Source organism: Pleurodeles waltl, chromosome 4_1, assembly GCF_031143425.1.
Source record: "Pleurodeles waltl isolate 20211129_DDA chromosome 4_1, aPleWal1.hap1.20221129, whole genome shotgun sequence".
In the NCBI taxonomy this organism is placed as follows: domain Eukaryota; kingdom Metazoa; phylum Chordata; class Amphibia; order Caudata; family Salamandridae; genus Pleurodeles; species Pleurodeles waltl.
In genome coordinates this window covers 76,243,365-76,263,057 of record NC_090442.1, presented here as the reverse complement: position 1 = coordinate 76,263,057, position 19,693 = coordinate 76,243,365, and the positions used below count along the sequence as shown (strand labels likewise).

At 40.8% G+C, this 19,693-nt stretch overlaps 7 non-coding genes across 7 annotated transcripts; all 7 read left to right on the top strand.

Annotated features, from left to right (window-relative positions):
• The first annotated feature begins 277 nt into the window (after positions 1 to 277).
• Positions 278 to 349, top strand: TRNAC-GCA (transfer RNA cysteine (anticodon GCA)). The gene has a single exon. It is a non-coding gene; the product is annotated as a tRNA-Cys (tRNA).
• A 4,254-nt stretch (positions 350 to 4,603) lies between these two features.
• Positions 4,604 to 4,675, top strand: TRNAC-GCA (transfer RNA cysteine (anticodon GCA)). The gene has a single exon. It is a non-coding gene; the product is annotated as a tRNA-Cys (tRNA).
• Positions 4,676 to 6,767: 2,092 nt separating this feature from the next.
• On the top strand, positions 6,768 to 6,839 carry TRNAC-GCA (transfer RNA cysteine (anticodon GCA)). The gene has a single exon. It is a non-coding gene; the product is annotated as a tRNA-Cys (tRNA).
• Positions 6,840 to 8,931: 2,092 nt separating this feature from the next.
• TRNAC-GCA (transfer RNA cysteine (anticodon GCA)) lies at positions 8,932 to 9,003 on the top strand. Its single transcript has one exon. It is a non-coding gene; the product is annotated as a tRNA-Cys (tRNA).
• Positions 9,004 to 11,095: 2,092 nt separating this feature from the next.
• Positions 11,096 to 11,167, top strand: TRNAC-GCA (transfer RNA cysteine (anticodon GCA)). Its single transcript has one exon. It is a non-coding gene; the product is annotated as a tRNA-Cys (tRNA).
• Positions 11,168 to 15,421: 4,254 nt separating this feature from the next.
• On the top strand, positions 15,422 to 15,493 carry TRNAC-GCA (transfer RNA cysteine (anticodon GCA)). Its single transcript has one exon. It is a non-coding gene; the product is annotated as a tRNA-Cys (tRNA).
• Positions 15,494 to 17,585: 2,092 nt separating this feature from the next.
• Positions 17,586 to 17,657, top strand: TRNAC-GCA (transfer RNA cysteine (anticodon GCA)). The gene has a single exon. It is a non-coding gene; the product is annotated as a tRNA-Cys (tRNA).
• The last annotated feature ends 2,036 nt before the right edge of the window (positions 17,658 to 19,693 follow it).

The window sequence follows — 19,693 nt, the reverse complement described above, 5'->3', positions numbered from 1 at the left end:
TCCCTGTGACTAGTGAAGCAAGAGTAAGCTTGAGAGTGAATTGGCACCCTTGGCCTAGGACCTGCTGTCATGCTATGTATTTTGGTGTGAATAGTGAAGCATCAGGTGTGTTGAGTGTGTCCATCAGCTTGTCGCCAGGGGCATGAGTCAGGCTGTGTCCCAGACCCTGTGACTAATAAATCAGCAGGTGGTATAGAGAGCCTATAAAAGAGGAAGCCGTTCTGATGAGATCCACAGCAGCAGTTTCTAGTCCATCCACTTCCACATAGTACAACAAGGGGGGGTAGCTCAGTGGTAGAGCGTTTGACTGCAGATCAAGAGGTCCCTGGTTCAAATCCGGGTGCCCCCTTAATACTTTAAAGAAGCTGTCAATTTCTTTCTGTATCGCTTTTTTCAATTCTTGGTTTTTTTTTGAAAGTATGTCACAATAAAACGACTAATTAAGCAAAATAGCTCAAAGTTTTATGTGCATCCTTATGACTCTTGTTGAAAATTAACAGTTTTCACACTCACACCCAGTAACTGCACCATGGATCAATCTGGGTGCCCCCTTCACACATGAAAGAAGCTTTCAATTTCTTTCTATATCACTTTCTACAATTCTTGGGGATTTATTGAAAGTATTTCACACTAAAACGACTGTTTAAACAAAATAGCTCAAAGTTTTATGTGCATCCTTAAGACTGTTGTGCGAAAATTAACAGTTTTCACACTCACGCCCAGTAACTGCACCATGGATCAATTCGAGTAAAACAAGAGTTCGTACATTGGCACACAGGGACAAATTGAAATTTGTGTACACAGCATGATACTGTGTACTTTAATACATCTTTCTACATTCTGTAGTGTGCAGCACACAGATAATGTTTTACGGCATGGATTTATTAACAAGCATTGCTTCTAATAATTGAGCATATAGCAGAAATTGCAGGTGCAAAGAAAAAATACATAGGTAAACAAATCACAAGTTTCTAAATGCCACTGTATTTACCACAGCACAGCTGATTTGTTGTGCTTTAAGAAACACTGTGTGCCTGTACAGCAGCAAAGATGTGAGTGTGTGGACACTGTATGCCCGTAATGCTTTCACAAATGTCCTTATATTGTACCAGAAGTCTCTGCAGTTTTAGAACTGACTTTGGACAGTAGCATGTGTGCTTACTGATAGTAATATGTGTAAGAAACAAATGCCTGCATGCTGTTACTTGTGTCTTTCTCCAGTAGCACACCTATTTACTGTAATTAGTATGTAAGGTAACGTCGGCTAGACAAAACTGGACCCAAATGCTGGTACACTGTGACTGGCCTGTGTACTGTTTCCAGTGTGTTTCACTAGTATCACGCCAGCTTACCGTTACTAGAATGTACAGTAAGACTGGTCCAATATGTCTACCATATCAAATTGTTTTACCATAAAACAAAGATATAGCATTGTTAAAGACATTACCACGTGAGGGACACAGAAATTGCATTTTAAAAGACATCTATGTGAACTTGCATCGATTAGAAGAGATAGTGACTGTGTGAGAGTTGTATGGTACTGCTAACCAAAGCACTGTTAAAAAGAAGTCTTTCCTCACTAGAGTTGTGTTCTGTCAATGTCTGAGGCAGTGGATTTTTAAATGAGCTAGGAGGCTTAGACTGGCTGAGTCACTGACAGCTTTGCACACTTACTGCAGAGAGTGAGCAGACGAGAGAACAAGACTGAAATTTAGGACACAGAGTGATTGCAGAAGAGAGTAAGACTCACTCTCACTTCCAGCATGGTGAGTAGACAAGAGAGTAAGCTAGTCCCACAGCTGGAATCCCAGAGTAGGTATAACTCAGTGCTAGTCAGAGTCCATGGTATTATATGTGACGTCTGCACTCTACAGCCTGCTGCTCGCAGTAATAAGGTGTGTGTGAAGGCATATTTCAGGAAAAGAGGATGTGTATAGCTCAGCAGTACAGTATGTGACTGCAGATCAAGAGGTCCCCAGCTCAAGTCCTGCTTCCCACTTCTCCTTTTAAGGAACAAAAAAAAAATTCTCTGTTACTTATTTCAATTTCTGGAGATTTCTTGAAAGTATGTCACAGAAAAACCACTTATTAAAAAGAGTTTTAGGTTTTATCTGCGTCCGTAAGAGGGTTGTGTGAAAGGACCAGCAGCCGGTCTCCATAGCAGTCCCTGTGACTAGTGAAGCAAGAGTAAGCTTGAGAGTGAATTGGCACCCTTGGCCTAGGACCTGCTGTCATGCTATGTATTTTGGTGTGAATAGTGAAGCATCAGGTGTGTTGAGTGTGTCCATCAGCTTGTAGCCAGGGGCATGAGTCAGGCTGTGTCCCAGACCCTGTGACTAATAAATCAGCAGGTGGTATAGAGAGCCTATAAAAGAGGAAGCCGTTCTGATGAGATCCACAGCAGCAGTTTCTAGTCCATCCACTTCCAGATAGTACAACAAGGGGGTATTGCTCAGTGGTAGAGCATTTGACTGAAGGTCAAGAGGTCCCTGGTTCAAATCCGGGTGCCCCCTTAATACTTTAAAGATGCTGTCAATTTCTTTCTGTATCGCTTTTTTCAATTCTTGGGGATTTTTTGAAAGTATGTCACACTAAAACGACTAATTAAGCAAAATAGCTCAAAGTTTTATGTGCATCCTTATGACTCTTGTTGAAAATTAACAGTTTTCACACTCACACCCAGTAACTGCACCATGGATCAATCTGGGTGCCCCCTTCACACATGAAAGAAGCTTTCAATTTCTTTCTATATCACTTTCTACAATTCTTGGGGATTTATTGAAAGTATTTCACACTAAAACGACTATTTAAACAAAATAGCTCAAAGTTTTATGTGCATCCTTAAGACTGTTGTGCGAAAATTAACAGTTTTCACACTCACGCCCAGTAACTGCACCATGGATCAATTCGAGTAAAACAAGAGTTCGTACATTGGCACACAGGGACAAATTGAAATTTGTGTACACAGCATGATACTGTGTTTTAATACATCTTTCTACATTCTGTAGTGTGCAGCACACAGATAATGTTTTACGGCATGGATTTATTAACAAGCATTGCTTCTAATAATTGAGCATATAGCAGAAATTGCAGGTGCAAAGAAAAAATACATAGGTAAACAAATCACGAGTTTCTAAATTCCACTGTATTTACCACAGCACAGCTGATTTGTTGTGCTTTAAGAAACACTGTGTGCCTGTACAGCAGCAAAGATGTGAGTGTGTGGACACTGTATGCCCGTAATGCTTTCACAAATGTCCTTATACTGTAACAGAAGTCTCTGCAGTTTTAGAACTGAGTTTGGACAGTAGCATGTGTGCTTACTGATAGTAATATGTGTAAGAAACAAATGCCTGCATGCTGTTACTTGTGTCTTTCTCCAGTAGCACACCTATTTACTGTAATTAGTATGTAAGGTAACGTCGGCTAGACAAAACTGGACCCAAATGCTGGTACACTGTGACTGGCCTGTGTACTGTTTCCAGTGTGTTTCACTAGTATCACGCCAGCTTACCGTTACTAGAATGTACAGTAAGACTGGTCCAATATGTATACCATATCAAATTGTTTTACCATAAAACAAAGATATAGCATTGTTAAAGACATTACCACGTGAGGGACACAGAAATTGCATTTTAAAAGACATCTATGTGAACTTGCATCGATTAGAAGAGATAGTGACTGTGTGAGAGTTGTATGGTACTGCTAACCAAAGCACTGTTAAAAAGAAGTCTTTCATCACTAGAGTTGTGTTCTGTCAATGTCTGAGGCAGTGGATTTTTCAATGAGCTAGGAGGCTTAGACTGGCTGAGTCACTGACAGCTTTGCACACTTACTGCAGAGAGTGAGCAGACGAGAGACTAAGACTGAAATTTAGGGCACAGAGTGATTGCAGAAGAGAGTAAGACTCACTCTCACTTCCAGCATGGTGAGTAGACAAGAGAGTAAGCTAGTCCCACAGCTGGAATCCCAGAGTAGGTATAACTCAGTGCTAGTCAGAGTCCATGGTATTATATGTGACGTCTGCACTCTACAGCCTGCTGCTCGCAGTAATAAGGTGTGTGTGAACGCATATTTCAGGAAAAGAGGATGTGTATAGCTCAGCAGTAAAGTATGTGACTGCAGATCAAGAGGTCCCCAGCTCAAGTCCTACTTCCCACTTCTCCTTTTAAGGAACAAAAAAAAAATTCTCTGTTACTTATTTCAATTTCTGATGATTTCTTGAAAGTATGTCACAGAAAAACCACTAATTAAAAAGAGTTTTAGGTTTTATCTGCGTCCGTAAGAGGGTTGTGTGAAAGGACCAGCAGCCGGTCTCCATAGCAGTCCCTGTGACTAGTGAAGCAAGAGTAAGCTTGAGAGTGAATTGGCACCCTTGGCCTAGGACCTGCTGTCATGCTATGTATTTTGGTGTGAATAGTGAAGCATCAGGTGTGTTGAGTGTGTCCATCAGCTTGTAGCCAGGGGCATGAGTCAGGCTGTGTCCCAGACCCTGTGACTAATAAATCAGCAGGTGGTATAGAGAGCCTATAAAAGAGGAAGCCGTTCTGATGAGATCCACAGCAGCAGTTTCTAGTCCATCCACTTCCAGATAGTACAACAAGGGGGCATAGCTCAGTGGTAGAGCATTTGACTGCAAATCAAGAGGTCCCTGGTTCAAATCCGGGTGCCCCCTTAATACTTTAAAGAAGCTGTCAATTTCTTTCTGTATCGCTTTTTTCAATTCTTGGGGATTTTTTGAAAGTATGTCACACTAAAACGACTAATTAAGCAAAATAGCTCAAAGTTTTATGTGCATCCTTATGATTCTTGTTGAAAATTAACAGTTTTCACACTCACACCCAGTAACTGCACCATGGATCAATCTGGGTGCCCCCTTCACACATGAAAGAAGCTTTCAATTTCTTTCTATATCACTTTCTACAATTCTTGGGGATTTATTGAAAGTATTTCACACTAAAACGACTATTTAAACAAAATAGCTCAAAGTTTTATGTGCATCCTTAAGACTGTTGTGCGAAAATTAACAGTTTTCACACTCACGCCCAGTAACTGCACCATGGATCAATTCGAGTAAAACAAGAGTTCGTACATTGGCACACAGGGACAAATTGAAATTTGTGTACACAGCATGATACTGTGTACTTTAATACATCTTTCTACATTCTGTAGTGAGCAGCACACAGATAATGTTTTACGGCATGGATTTATTAACAAGCATTGCTTCTAATAATTGAGCATATAGCAGAAATTGCAGGTGCAAAGAAAAAATACATAGGTAAACAAATCACAAGTTTCTAAATTCCACTGTATTTACCACAGCACAGCTGATTTGTTGTGCTTTAAGAAACACTGTGTGCCTGTACAGCAGCAAAGATGTGAGTGTGTGGACACTGTATGCCCGTAATGCTTTCACAAATGTCCTTATACTGTAACAGAAGTCTCTGCAGTTTTAGAACTGAGTTTGGACAGTAGCATGTGTGCTTACTGATAGTAATATGTGTAAGAAACAAATGCCTGCATGCTGTTACTTGTGTCTTTCTCCAGTAGCACACCTATTTACTGTAATTAGTATGTAAGGTAACGTCGGCTAGACAAAACTGGACCCAAATGCTGGTACACTGTGACTGGCCTGTGTACTGTTTCCAGTGTGTTTCACTAGTATCACGCCAGCTTACCGTTACTAGAATGTACAGTAAGACTGGTCCAATATGTATACCATATCAAATTGTTTTACCATAAAACAAAGATATAGCATTGTTAAAGACATTACCACGTGAGGGACACAGAAATTGCATTTTAAAAGACATCTATGTGAACTTGCATCGATTAGAAGAGATAGTGACTGTGTGAGAGTTGTATGGTACTGCTAACCAAAGCACTGTTAAAAAGAAGTCTTTCCTCACTAGAGTTGTGTTCTGTCAATGTCTGAGGCAGTGGATTTTTAAATGAGCTAGGAGGCTTAGACTGGCTGAGTCACTGACAGCTTTGCACACTTACTGCAGAGAGTGAGCAGACGAGAGACTGAGACTGAAATTTAGGGCACAGAGTGATTGCAGAAGAGAGTAAGACTCACTCTCACTTCCAGCATGGTGAGTAGACAAGAGAGTAAGCTAGTCCCACAGCTGGAATCCCAGAGTAGGTATAACTCAGTGCTAGTCAGAGTCCATGGTATTATATGTGACGTCTGCACTCTACTGCCTGCTGCTCGCAGTAATAAGGTGTGTGTGAAGACATATTTCAGGAAAAGAGGATGTGTATAGCTCAGCAGTAAAGTATGTGACTGCAGATCAAGAGGTCCCCAGCTCAAGTCCTGCTTCCCACTTCTCCTTTTAAGGAACAAAAAAAAAATTCTCTGTTACTTATTTCAATTTCTGGAGATTTCTTGAAAGTATGTCACAGAAAAACCACTAATTAAAAAGAGTTTTAGGTTTTATCTGCGTCCGTAAGAGGGTTGTGTGAAAGGACCAGCAGCCGGTCTCCATAGCAGTCCCTGTGACTAGTGAAGCAAGAGTAAGCTTGAGAGTGAATTGGCACCCTTGGCCTAGGACCTGCTGTCATGCTATGTATTTTGGTGTGAATAGTGAAGCATCAGGTGTGTTGAGTGTGTCCATCAGCTTGTAGCCAGGGGCATGAGTCAGGCTGTGTCCCAGACCCTGTGACTAATAAATCAGCAGGTGGTATAGAGAGCCTATAAAAGAGGAAGCCGTTCTGATGAGATCCACAGCAGCAGTTTCAAGTCCATCCACTTCAAGATAGTACTACAAGGGGGTATAGCTCAGTGGTAGAGCATTTGACTGCAGATCAAGAGGTCCCTGGTTCAAATCCGGGTGCCCCCTTAATACTTTAAAGAAGCTGCCAATTTCTTTCTGTCTCGCTTTTTTCAATTCTTGTGGATTTTTTGAAAGTATGTCACACTAAAACGACTAATTAAGCAAAATAGCTCAAAGTTTTATGTGCATCCTTATGACTCTTGTTGAAAATTAACAGTTTTCACACTCACACCCAGTAACTGCACCATGGATCAATCTGGGTGCCCCCTTCACACATGAAAGAAGCTTTCAATTTCTTTCTATATCACTTTCTACAATTCTTGGGGATTTATTGAAAGTATTTCACACTAAAACGACTATTTAAACAAAATAGCTCAAAGTTTTATGTGCATCCTTAAGACTGTTGTGCGAAAATTAACAGTTTTCACACTCACGCCCAGTAACTGCACCATGGATCAATTCGAGTAAAACAAGAGTTCGTACATTGGCACACAGGGACAAATTGAAATTTGTGTACACAGCATGATACTGTGTACTTTAATACATCTTTCTACATTCTGTCGTGTGTAGCACACAGATAATGTTTTACGGCATGGATTTATTAACAAGCATTGCTTCTAATAATTGAGCATATAGCAGAAATTGCAGGTGCAAAGAAAAAATACATAGGTAAACAAATCACGAGTTTCTAAATTCCACTGTATTTACCACAGCACAGCTGATTTGTTGTGCTTTAAGAAACACTGTGTGCCTGTACAGCAGCAAAGATGTGAGTGTGTGGACACTGTATGCCCGTAATGCTTTCACAAATGTCCTTATACTGTAACAGAAGTCTCTGCAGTTTTAGAACTGAGTTTGGACAGTAGCATGTGTGCTTACTGATAGTAATATGTGTAAGAAACAAATGCCTGCATGCTGTTACTTGTGTCTTTCTCCAGTAGCACACCTATTTACTGTAATTAGTATGTAAGGTAACGTCGGCTAGACAAAACTGGACCCAAATGCTGGTACACTGTGACTGGCCTGTGTACTGTTTCCAGTGTGTTTCACTAGTATCACGCCAGCTTACCGTTACTAGAATGTACAGTAAGACTGGTCCAATATGTATACCATATCAAATTGTTTTACCATAAAACAAAGATATAGCATTGTTAAAGACATTACCACGTGAGGGACACAGAAATTGCATTTTAAAAGACATCTATGTGAACTTGCATCGATTAGAAGAGATAGTGACTGTGTGAGAGTTGTATGGTACTGCTAACCAAAGCACTGTTAAAAAGAAGTCTTTCCTCACTAGAGTTGTGTTCTGTCAATGTCTGAGGCAGTGGATTTTTAAATGAGCTAGGAGGCTTAGACTGGCTGAGTCACTGACAGCTTTGCACACTTACTGCAGAGAGTGAGCAGACGAGAGACTAAGACTGAAATTTAGGGCACAGAGTGATTGCAGAAGAGAGTAAGACTCACTCTCACTTCCAGCATGGTGAGTAGACAAGAGAGTAAGCTAGTCCCACAGCTGGAATCCCAGAGTAGGTATAACTCAGTGCTAGTCAGAGTCCATGGTATTATATGTGACGTCTGCACTCTACAGCCTGCTGCTCGCAGTAATAAGGTGTGTGTGAAGGCATATTTCAGGAAAAGAGGATGTGTATAGCTCAGCAGTAAAGTATGTGACTGCAGATCAAGAGGTCCCTAGCTCAAGTCCTGCTTCCCACTTCTCCTTTTAAGGAACAAAAAAAAAATTCTCTGTTACTTATTTCAATTTCTGGAGATTTCTTGAAAGTATGTCACAGAAAAACCACTAATTAAAAAGAGTTTTAGGTTTTATCTGCGTCCGTAAGAGGGTTGGGTGAAAGGACCAGCAGCCGGTCTCCATAGCAGTCCCTGTGACTAGTGAAGCAAGAGTAAGCTTGAGAGTGAATTGGCACCCTTGGCCTAGGACCTGCTGTCATGCTATGTATTTTGGTGTTAATAGTGAAGCATCAGGTGTGTTGAGTGTGTCCATCAGCTTGTAGCCAGGGGCATGAGTCAGGCTGTGTCCCAGACCCTGTGACTAATAAATCAGCAGGTGGTATAGAGAGCCTATAAAAGAGGAAGCCGTTCTGATGAGATCCACAGCAGCAGTTTCTAGTCCATCCACTTCCAGATAGTACAACAAGGGGGTATAGCTCAGTGGTAGAGCATTTGACTGCAGATCAAGAGGTCCCTGGTTCAAATCCGGGTGCCTCCTTAATACTTTAAAGAAGCTGTCAATTTCTTTCTGGATCGCTTTTTTCAATTCTTGGGGATTTTTTGAAAGTATGTCACACTAAAACGACTAATTAAGCAAAATAGCTCAAAGTTTTATGTGCATCCTTATGACTCTTGTTGAAAATTAACAGTTTTCACACTCACACCCAGTAACTGCACCATGGATCAATCTGGGTGCCCCCTTCACACATGAAAGAAGCTTTCAATTTCTTTCTATATCACTTTCTACAATTCTTGGGGATTTATTGAAAGTATTTCACACTAAAACGACTATTTAAACAAAATAGCTCAAAGTTTTATGTGCATCCTTAAGACTGTTGTGCGAAAATTAACAGTTTTCACACTCACGCCCAGTAACTGCACCATGGATCAATTCGAGTAAAACAAGAGTTCGTACATTGGCACACAGGGACAAATTGAAATTTGTGTACACAGCATGATACTGTGTACTTTAATACATCTTTCTACATTCTGTAGTGTGCAGCACACAGATAATGTTTTACGGCATGGATTTATTAACAAGCATTGCTTCTAATAATTGAGCATATAGCAGAAATTGCAGGTGCAAAGACAAAATACATAGGTAAACAAATCACAAGTTTCTAAATTCCACTGTATTTACCACAGCACAGCTGATTTGTTGTGCTTTAAGAAACACTGTGTGCCTGTACAGCAGCAAAGATGTGAGTGTGTGGACACTGTATGCCCGTAATGCTTTCACAAATGTCCTTATACTGTAACAGAAGTCTCTGCAGTTTTAGAACTGAGTTTGGACAGTAGCATGTGTGCTTACTGATAGTAATATGTGTAAGAAACAAATGCCTGCATGCTGTTACTTGTGTCTTTCTCCAGTAGCACACCTATTTACTGTAATTAGTATGTAAGGTAACGTCGGCTAGACAAAACTGGACCCAAATGCTGGTACACTGTGACTGGCCTGTGTACTGTTTCCACTGTGTTTCACTAGTATCACGCCAGCTTACCGTTACTAGAATGTACAGTAAGACTGGTCCAATATGTATACCATATCAAATTGTTTTACCATAAAACAAAGATATAGCATTGTTAAAGACATTACCACGTGAGAGACACAGAAATTGCATTTTAAAAGACATCTATGTGAACTTGCATCGATTAGAAGAGATAGTGACTGTGTGAGAGTTGTATGGTACTGCTAACCAAAGCACTGTTAAAATGAAGTCTTTCCTCACTAGAGTTGTGTTCTGTCAATGTCTGAGGCAGTGGATTTTTAAATGAGCTAGGAGGCTTAGACTGGCTGAGTCACTGACAGCTTTGCACACTTACTGCAGAGAGTGAGCAGACGAGAGACTAAGACTGAAATTTAGGGCACAGAGTGATTGCAGAAGAGAGTAAGACTCACTCTCACTTCCAGTATGGTGAGTAGACAAGAGAGTAAGCTAGTCCCACAGCTGGAATCCCAGAGTAGGTATAACTCAGTGCTAGTCAGAGTCCATGGTATTATATGTGACGTCTGCACTCTTCAGCCTGCTGCTCGCAGTAATAAGGTGTGTGTGAAGGCATGTTTCAGGTAAAGAGGATGTGTATAGCTCAGCAGTTAAGTATGTGATTGCAGATCAAGAGGTCCCCAGTTCAAGTCTTGCTTCCCACTTCTCCTTTTAAGGAACAAAAAAAAAATTCTCTGTTACTTATTTCAATTTCTGGAGATTTCTTGAAAGTATGTCAGAGAAAAACCACTAATTAAAAAGAGTTTTAGGTTTTATCTGCGTCCGTAAGAGGGTTGTGTGAAAGGACCAGCAGCCGGTCTCCATAGCAGTCCCTGTGACTAGTGAAGCAAGAGTAAGCTTGAGAGTGAATTGGCACCCTTGGCCTAGGACCTGCTGTCATGCTATGTATTTTGGTGTGAATAGTGAAGCATCAGGTGTGTTGAGTGTGTCCATCAGCTTGTCGCCAGGGGCATGAGTCAGGCTGTGTCCCAGACCCTGTGACTAATAAATCAGCAGGTGGTATAGAGAGCCTATAAAAGAGGAAGCCGTTCTGATGAGATCCACAGCAGCAGTTTCTAGTCCATCCACTTCCACATAGTACAACAAGGGGGGGTAGCTCAGTGGTAGAGCGTTTGACTGCAGATCAAGAGGTCCCTGGTTCAAATCCGGGTGCCCCCTTAATACTTTAAAGAAGCTGTCAATTTCTTTCTGTATCGCTTTTTTCAATTCTTGGTTTTTTTTTGAAAGTATGTCACAATAAAACGACTAATTAAGCAAAATAGCTCAAAGTTTTATGTGCATCCTTATGACTCTTGTTGAAAATTAACAGTTTTCACACTCACACCCAGTAACTGCACCATGGATCAATCTGGGTGCCCCCTTCACACATGAAAGAAGCTTTCAATTTCTTTCTATATCACTTTCTACAATTCTTGGGGATTTATTGAAAGTATTTCACACTAAAACGACTGTTTAAACAAAATAGCTCAAAGTTTTATGTGCATCCTTAAGACTGTTGTGCGAAAATTAACAGTTTTCACACTCACGCCCAGTAACTGCACCATGGATCAATTCGAGTAAAACAAGAGTTCGTACATTGGCACACAGGGACAAATTGAAATTTGTGTACACAGCATGATACTGTGTACTTTAATACATCTTTCTACATTCTGTAGTGTGCAGCACACAGATAATGTTTTACGGCATGGATTTATTAACAAGCATTGCTTCTAATAATTCAGCATATAGCAGAAATTGCAGGTGCAAAGAAAAAATACATAGGTAAACAAATCACAAGTTTCTAAATGCCACTGTATTTACCACAGCACAGCTGATTTGTTGTGCTTTAAGAAACACTGTGTGCCTGTACAGCAGCAAAGATGTGAGTGTGTGGACACTGTATGCCCGTAATGCTTTCACAAATGTCCTTATATTGTACCAGAAGTCTCTGCAGTTTTAGAACTGACTTTGGACAGTAGCATGTGTGCTTACTGATAGTAATATGTGTAAGAAACAAATGCCTGCATGCTGTTACTTGTGTCTTTCTCCAGTAGCACACCTATTTACTGTAATTAGTATGTAAGGTAACGTCGGCTAGACATAAATGGACCCAAATGCTGGTACACTGTGACTGGCCTGTGTATTGTTTCCAGTGTGTTTCACTAGTATCACGCCAGCTTACCGTTACTAGAATGTACAGTAAGACTGGTCCAATATGTCTACCATATCAAATTGTTTTACCATAAAACAAAGATATAGCATTGTTAAAGACATTACCACGTGAGGGACACAGAAATTGCATTTTAAAAGACATCTATGTGAACTTGCATCGATTAGAAGAGATAGTGACTGTGTGAGAGTTGTATGGTACTGCTAACCAAAGCACTGTTAAAAAGAAGTCTTTCCTCACTAGAGTTGTGTTCTGTCAATGTCTGAGGCAGTGGATTTTTAAATGAGCTAGGAGGCTTAGACTGGCTGAGTCACTGACAGCTTTGCACACTTACTGCAGAGAGTGAGCAGACGAGAGAACAAGACTGAAATTTAGGGCACAGAGTGATTGCAGAAGAGAGTAAGACTCACTCTCACTTCCAGCATGGTGAGTAGACAAGAGAGTAAGCTAGTCCCACAGCTGGAATCCCAGAGTAGGTATAACTCAGTGCTAGTCAGAGTCCATGGTATTATATGTGACGTCTGCACTCTACAGCCTGCTGCTCGCAGTAATAAGGTGTGTGTGAAGGCATATTTCAGGAAAAGAGGATGTGTATAGCTCAGCAGTACAGTATGTGACTGCAGATCAAGAGGTCCCCAGCTCAAGTCCTGCTTCCCACTTCTCCTTTTAAGGAACAAAAAAAAAATTCTCTGTTACTTATTTCAATTTCTGGAGATTTCTTGAAAGTATGTCACAGAAAAACCACTAATTAAAAAGAGTTTTAGGTTTTCTCTGCGTCCGTAAGAGGGTTGTGTGAAAGGACCAGCAGCCGGTCTCCATAGCAGTCCCTGTGACTAGTGAAGCAAGAGTAAGCTTGAGAGTGAATTGGCACCCTTGGCCTAGGACCTGCTGTCATGCTATGTATTTTGGTGTGAATAGTGAAGCATCAGGTGTGTTGAGTGTGTCCATCAGCTTGTAGCCAGGGGCATGAGTCAGGCTGTGTCCCAGACCCTGTGACTAATAAATCAGCAGGTGGTATAGAGAGCCTATAAAAGAGGAAGCCGTTCTGATGAGATCCACAGCAGCAGTTTCTAGTCCATCCACTTCCAGATAGTACAACAAGGGGATATTGCTCAGTGGTAGAGCATTTGACTGAAGGTCAAGAGGTCCCTGGTTCAAATCCGGGTGCCCCCTTAATACTTTAAAGATGCTGTCAATTTCTTTCTGTATCGCTTTTTTCAGTTCTTGGGGATTTTTTGAAAGTATGTCACACTAAAACGACTAATTAAGCAAAATAGCTCAAAGTTTTATGTGCATCCTTATGACTCTTGTTGAAAATTAACAGTTTTCACACTCACACCCAGTAACTGCACCATGGATCAATCTGGGTGCCCCCTTCACACATGAAAGAAGCTTTCAATTTCTTTCTATATCACTTTCTACAATTCTTGGGGATTTATTGAAAGTATTTCACACTAAAACGACTATTTAAACAAAATAGCTCAAAGTTTTATGTGCATCCTTAAGACTGTTGTGCGAAAATTAACAGTTTTCACACTCATGGACAGTAACTGCACCATGGATCAATTCGAGTAAAACAAGAGTTCGTACATTGGCACACAGGGACAAATTGAAATTTGTGTACACAGCATGATACTGTGTTTTAATACATCTTTCTACATTCTGTAGTGTGCAGCACACAGATAATGTTTTACGGCATGGATTTATTAACAAGCATTGCTTCTAATAATTGAGCATATAGCAGAAATTGCAGGTGCAAAGAAAAAATACATAGGTAAACAAATCACGAGTTTCTAAATTCCACTGTATTTACCACAGCACAGCTGATTTGTTGTGCTTTAAGAAACACTGTGTGCCTGTACAGCAGCAAAGATGTGAGTGTGTGGACACTGTATGCCCGTAATGCTTTCACAAATGTCCTTATACTGTAACAGAAGTCTTTGCAGTTTTAGAACTGAGTTTGGACAGTAGCATGTGTGCTTACTGATAGTAATATGTGTAAGAAACAAATGCCTGCATGCTGTTACTTGTGTCTTTCTCCAGTAGCACACCTATTTACTGTAATTAGTATGTAAGGTAACGTCGGCTAGACAAAACTGGACCCAAATGCTGGTACACTGTGACTGGCCTGTGTACTGTTTCCAGTGTGTTTCACTAGTATCACGCCAGCTTACCGTTACTAGAATGTACAGTAAGACTGGTCCAATATGTATACCATATCAAATTGTTTTACCATAAAACAAAGATATAGCATTGTTAAAGACATTACCACGTGAGGGACACAGAAATTGCATTTTAAAAGACATCTATGTGAACTTGCATCGATTAGAAGAGATAGTGACTGTGTGAGAGTTGTATGGTACTGCTAACCAAAGCACTGTTAAAAAGAAGTCTTTCCTCACTAGAGTTGTGTTCTGTCAATGTCTGAGGCAGTGGATTTTTCAATGAGCTAGGAGGCTTAGACTGGCTGAGTCACTGACAGCTTTGCACACTTACTGCAGAGAGTGAGCAGACGAGAGACTAAGACTGAAATTTAGGGCACAGAGTGATTGCAGAAGAGAGTAAGACTCACTCTCACTTCCAGCATGGTGAGTAGACAAGAGAGTAAGCTAGTCCCACAGCTGGAATCCCAGAGTAGGTATAACTCAGTGCTAGTCAGAGTCCATGGTATTATATGTGACGTCTGCACTCTACAGCCTGCTGCTCGCAGTAATAAGGTGTGTGTGAACGCATATTTCAGGAAAAGAGGATGTGTATAGCTCAGCAGTAAAGTATGTGACTGCAGATCAAGAGGTCCCCAGCTCAAGTCCTGCTTCCCACTTCTCCTTTTAAGGAACAAAAAAAAAATTCTCTGTTACTTATTTCAATTTCTGGAGATTTCTTGAAAGTATGTCACAGAAAAACCACTAATTAAAAAGAGTTTTAGGTTTTATCTGCGTCCGTAAGAGGGTTGTGTGAAAGGACTAGCAGCCGGTCTCCATAGCAGTCCCTGTGACTAGTGAAGCAAGAGTAAGCTTGAGAGTGAATTGGCACCCTTGGCCTAGGACCTGCTGTCATGCTATGTATTTTGGTGTGAATAGTGAAGCATCAGGTGTGTTGAGTGTGTCCATCAGCTTGTAGCCAGGGGCATGAGTCAGGCTGTGTCCCAGACCCTGTGACTAATAAATCAGCAGGTGGTATAGAGAGCCTATAAAAGAGGAAGCCGTTCTGATGAGATCCACAGCAGCAGTTTCTAGTCCATCCACTTCCAGATAGTACAACAAGGGGGTATAGCTCAGTGGTAGAGCGTTTGACTGCAGATCAAGAGGTCCCTGGTTCAAATCCGGGTGCCCCCTTAATACTTTAAAGAAGCTGTCAATTTCTTTCTGTATCGCTTTTTTCAATTCTTGGGGATTTTTTGAAAGTATGTCACACTAAAACGACTAATTAAGCAAAATAGCTCAAAGTTTTATGTGCATCCTTATGACTCTTGTTGAAAATTAACAGTTTTCACACTCACACCCAGTAACTGCACCATGGATCAATCTGGGTGCCCCCTTCACACATGAAAGAAGCTTTCAATTTCTTTCTATATCACTTTCTACAATTCTTGGGGATTTATTGAAAGTATTTCACACTAAAACGACTATTTAAACAAAATAGCTCAAAGTTTTATGTGCATCCTTAAGACTGTTGTGCGAAAATTAACAGTTTTCACACTCACGCCCAGTAACTGCACCATGGATCAATTCGAGTAAAACAAGAGTTCGTACATTGGCACACAGGGACAAATTGAAATTTGTGTACACAGCATGATACTGTGTACTTTAATACATCTTTCTACATTCTGTAGTGTGCAGCACACAGATAATGTTTTACGGCATGGATTTATTAACAAGCATTGCTTCTAATAATTGAGCATATAGCAGAAATTGCAGGTGCAAAGAAAAAATACATAGGTAAACAAATCACAAGTTTCTAAATTCCACTGTATTTACCACAGCACAGCTGATTTGTTGTGCTTTAAGAAACACTGTGTGCCTGTACAGCAGCAAAGATGTGAGTGTGTGGACACTGTATGCCCGTAATGCTTTCACAAATGTCCTTATACTGTAACAGAAGTCTCTGCAGTTTTAGAACTGAGTTTGGACAGTAGCATGTGTGCTTACTGATAGTAATATGTGTAAGAAACAAATGCCTGCATGCTGTTACTTGTGTCTTTCTCCAGTAGCACACCTATTTACTGTAATTAGTATGTAAGGTAACGTCGGCTAGACAAAACTGGACCCAAATGCTGGTACACTGTGACTGGCCTGTGTACTGTTTCCAGTGTGTTTCACTAGTATCACGCCAGCTTACCGTTACTAGAATGTACAGTAAGACTGGTCCAATATGTATACCATATCAAATTGTTTTACCATAAAACAAAGATATAGCATTGTTAAAGACATTACCACGTGAGGGACACAGAAATTGCATTTTAAAAGACATCTATGTGAACTTGCATCGATTAGAAGAGATAGTGACTGTGTGAGAGTTGTATGGTACTGCTAACCAAAGCACTGTTAAAAAGAAGTCTTTCCTCACTAGAGTTGTGTTCTGTCAATGTCTGAGGCAGTGGATTTTTCAATGAGCTAGGAGGCTTAGACTGGCTGAGTCACTGACAGCTTTGCACACTTACTGCAGAGAGTGAGCAGACGAGAGACTAAGACTGAAATTTAGGGCACAGAGTGATTGCAGAAGAGAGTAAGACTCACTCTCACTTCCAGCATGGTGAGTAGACAAGAGAGTAAGCTAGTCCCACAGCTGGAATCCCAGAGTAGGTATAACTCAGTGCTAGTCAGAGTCCATGGTATTATATGTGACGTCTGCACTCTACAGCCTGCTGCTCGCAGTAATAAGGTGTGTGTGAACGCATATTTCAGGAAAAGAGGATGTGTATAGCTCAGCAGTAAAGTATGTGACTGCAGATCAAGAGGTCCCCAGCTCAAGTCCTGCTTCCCACTTCTCCTTTTAAGGAACAAAAAAAAAATTCTCTGTTACTTTTTTCAATTTCTGGAGATTTCTTGAAAGTATGTCACAGAAAAACCACTAATTAAAAAGAGTTTTAGGTTTTATCTGCGTCCGTAAGAGGGTTGTGTGAAAGGACCAGCAGCCGGTCTCCATAGCAGTCCCTGTGACTAGTGAAGCAAGAGTAAGCTTGAGAGTGAATTGGCACCCTTGGCCTAGGACCTGCTGTCATGCTATGTATTTTGGTGTGAATAGTGAAGCATCAGGTGTGTTGAGTGTGTCCATCAGCTTGTAGCCAGGGGCATGAGTCAGGCTGTGTCCCAGACCCTGTGACTAATAAATCAGCAGGTGGTATAGAGAGCCTATAAAAGAGGAAGCCGTTCTGATGAGATCCACAGCAGCAGTTTCTAGTCCATCCACTTCCAGATAGTACAACAAGGGGGCATAGCTCAGTGGTAGAGCATTTGACTGCAAATCAAGAGGTCCCTGGTTCAAATCCGGTTGCCCCCTTAATACTTTAAAGAAGCTGTCAATTTCTTTCTGTATCGCTTTTTTCAATTCTTGGGGATTTTTTGAAAGTATGTCACACTAAAACGACTAATTAAGCAAAATAGCTCAAAGTTTTATGTGCATCCTTATGACTCTTGTTGAAAATTAACAGTTTTCACACTCACACCCAGTAACTGCACCATGGATCAATCTGGGTGCCCCCTTCACACATGAAAGAAGCTTTCAATTTCTTTCTATATCACTTTCTACAATTCTTGGGGATTTATTGAAAGTATTTCACACTAAAACGACTATTTAAACAAAATAGCTCAAAGTTTTATGTGCATCCTTAAGACTGTTGTGCGAAAATTAACAGTTTTCACACTCACGCCCAGTAACTGCACCATGGATCAATTCGAGTAAAACAAGAGTTCGTACATTGGCACACAGGGACAAATTGAAATTTGTGTACACAGCATGATACTGTGTACTTTAATACATCTTTCTACATTCTGTAGTGTGCAGCACACAGATAATGTTTTACGGCATGGATTTATTAACAAGCATTGCTTCTAATAATTGAGCATATAGCAGAAATTGCAGGTGCAAAGAAAAAATACATAGGTAAACAAATCACAAGTTTCTAAATTCCACTGTATTTACCACAGCACAGCTGATTTGTTGTGCTTTAAGAAACACTGTGTGCCTGTACAGCAGCAAAGATGTGAGTGTGTGGACACTGTATGCCCGTAATGCTTTCACAAATGTCCTTATACTGTAACAGAAGTCTCTGCAGTTTTAGAACTGAGTTTGGACAGTAGCATGTGTGCTTACTGATAGTAATATGTGTAAGAAACAAATGCCTGCATGCTGTTACTTGTGTCTTTCTCCAGTAGCACACCTATTTACTGTAATTAGTATGTAAGGTAACGTCGGCTAGACAAAACTGGACCCAAATGCTGGTACACTGTGACTGGCCTGTGTACTGTTTCCAGTGTGTTTCACTAGTATCACGCCAGCTTACCGTTACTAGAATGTACAGTAAGACTGGTCCAATATGTATACCATATCAAATTGTTTTACCATAAAACAAAGATATAGCATTGTTAAAGACATTACCACGTGAGGGACACAGAAATTGCATTTTAAAAGACATCTATGTGAACTTGCATCGATTAGAAGAGATAGTGACTGTGTGAGAGTTGTATGGTACTGCTAACCAAAGCACTGTTAAAAAGAAGTCTTTCCTCACTAGAGTTGTGTTCTGTCAATGTCTGAGGCAGTGGATTTTTAAATGAGCTAGGAGGCTTAGACTGGCTGAGTCACTGACAGCTTTGCACACTTACTGCAGAGAGTGAGCAGACGAGAGACTAAGACTGAAATTTAGGGCACAGAGTGATTGCAGAAGAGAGTAAGAGTCACTCTCACTTCCAGCATGGTGAGTAGACAAGAGAGTAAGCTAGTCCCACAGCTGGAATCCCAGAGTAGGTATAACTCAGTGCTAGTCAGAGTCCATGGTATTATATGTGACGTCTGCACTCTACAGCCTGCTGCTCGCAGTAATAAGGTGTGTGTGAAGGCATATTTCAGGAAAAGAGGATGTGTATAGCTCAGCAGTAAAGTATGTGACTGCAGATCAAGAGGTCCCCAGTTCAAGTCTTGCTTCCCACTTCTCCTTTTAAGGAACAAAAAAAATTCTCTGTTACTTATTTCAATTTCTGGAGATTTCTTGAAAGTATGTCACAGAAAAACCACTAATTAAAAAGAGTTTTAGGTTTTATCTGCGTCCGTAAGAGGGTTGTGTGAAAGGACCAGCAGCCGGTCTCCATAGCAGTCCCTGTGACTAGTGAAGCAAGAGTAAGCTTGAGAGTGAATTGGCACCCTTGGCCTAGGACCTGCTGTCATGCTATGTATTTTGGTGTGAATAGTGAAGCATCAGGTGTGTTGAGTGTGTCCATCAGCTTGTAGCCAGGGGCATGAGTCAGGCTGTGTCCCAGACCCTGTGACTAATAAATCAGCAGGTGGTATAGAGAGCCTATAAAAGAGGAAGCCGTTCT